The sequence below is a fragment of the Prionailurus bengalensis genome, chromosome E2 (genome assembly GCF_016509475.1).
Source record: "Prionailurus bengalensis isolate Pbe53 chromosome E2, Fcat_Pben_1.1_paternal_pri, whole genome shotgun sequence".
Classification (NCBI taxonomy): Eukaryota; Metazoa; Chordata; class Mammalia; order Carnivora; family Felidae; genus Prionailurus; species Prionailurus bengalensis.
This window is the reverse complement of record NC_057352.1, coordinates 35,936,090-35,938,339: the sequence shown is the minus strand read 5'-3', so window position 1 is coordinate 35,938,339 and position 2,250 is coordinate 35,936,090.

Below are 2,250 nucleotides of genomic sequence, written 5' to 3'. Positions count from 1 at the left end.
GAATAAATGTTAAAAAAAAAAAAAGAAAAAATTTAGATTCAATAAAAACCAACCATCAACAAGGCATATCATAGTCAAATTCACAAAATACTCAGGCAAGGAAAGAATCATGAATGCAGCAAGGGAAAAGAAGTCCTTAACCTACAATAGAAGACAGATCAGGTTTGCAGCAGACCTATCCACAGAAATTTGGCAGGCCAGAAAGGAGTGGCAGGATATAGTCAATGTGCTGAATTGGAAAAATATGCAGCCAAGAATTCTTTATCCAGCAAAGCTGTCATTCAAAATAGAAGGAGAGATTAAAACATTCTCAGACAAACAAAAATTAAAGGAGTTCATGACCATTAAACCAGCCCTGCAAGAAATTTTAAGGGGAACCCACTGAGAGCAGAAAAGACCAAAAAAAAAAAAAAAAAAAAAAAAAATATATATATATATATATATATATATATATATATATATATATATATCTCAAAAGCAACAAAGACTAGAAAGGACCAGAGAACCAGAATAAATTCATATCTTTCAGTACTCACTCTAAACATCAATGGACTAAATGCTCCAATCAAAACACATAGGGTAACAGAATGGATAAGAAAATAAGATCTATCTATATGCTGTTTACAAGATACCCACTTTAGACCTAAAGACACCTTCAGATTGAAAGTAAGGGGATGGAGAACCATCTATCATGCTAATGTCACAAAAAGAAAGCCAGTGTAGCCATACTTATATGAGACAATCTAGACTTCAAAATAAAGACTGTAACAAGAGATGAAAAAGGGCATTATATCATAATTAAGAGGTCTATTCACCAAGAGGACCTAACAACTGTAAACATTTATGCTCCAAACGTGAGAGCACCCAAATATATAAATCATTCATAAACATAAAGAAACTCATTGGTAATAATACCATAATAGTAGGGGACCTCAACACCCCTCTGTCCACTTACAGCAAAGGACAGATCATCTAAACAGAAAATCAACAAGGAAACAATGGCTTTGAATGACACAATGGGCCAGATGGACTTAACAGATATATTCAGAACATTTCATTGTAAAGCAGCAGAATATACATTCTTCTCCAGTGCACATGGACCATTCTCCAGAATAGACCACATACTGGAACACAAATCAGCCCTCAACAAATACAAAAAGATCAAGATCATACTGTACATATTTTCGGATCACAATGCTACAAAACGAAATCAGCCATGAGAAAAATTTGGAAAGGAAACAAATATTTGAAGACTAAAGAACATCCTACTAGAGAATGAATGGGCTAACCAAGAAGTTAAAGAGAAAATTAAAAAGTACATGGAAGCCAATGAAAATGATAACACCACAGCCCAAAACCTCTAGGATGCAGCAAAGGTGGTCATAAATGAAAAGCACATAGCAATCCAGGCATTCCTAAAGAAGGAAGAAAGGTCTCAGATACACAACCTAACCTTACATCTTAATGAGCTGGAAAAAGAACAGCAAATAAAACCCAAAAACAGCAGAAGACAGGAAATAATAAAGGTTAGAGCAAAAATCAATGCTATCGAAACCAAAAAACAAACAGAACAGACCAATGAAGCCAGAAGCTCGTTCTTCGAAAGAATTAACAAAATTGCTAAACCCCTAGTCAGTCTGATCAAAAAGAAAAAGGAAGGACCCAAATAAAATCAAGAATGAAAGAGGAGAGACCACAACCAACACAGCAGAAATAGAAACAATAATAAGAGAATATTATGAACAATTCTACACCAATAAAATGAGCAATCTGGAAGAAATGGACAAATTCCCAGAAACATATAAACTACCAAAACTAAAACAGGAAAAAAGAGAGAATTTGAATAGACCCATCACCTGTAAAGAAATTGAATTAGTAATCAAAAATCTGCCAAAAAACAAGAGTCCAGGCCCAGATGGCTTTCCAGGGGAATTCTACCAAACATTTAAGGAAGAGTTAATACCTATTCTCTTGAAGCTGTCCCAAAAAATAGAAATGGAAGGAAAACTTCCAAACTCTTTCTATGAAGCCAGCATTACCTTGATTCCAAAACCAGACATAGACCCCACTAAAAAGGAGAACTATAGACGAATTTCCCTGATGAACATGGATGCAAAAATCCTCAACAAGATATTAGCCAACCAGATCCAACAATACATTAAAAAAATTATTCACCACGACCAAGTGGGATTTATACCTGGAATGCAGGGCTGGTTCAATATCCGCAAAACAATCAATATGATTCATCAC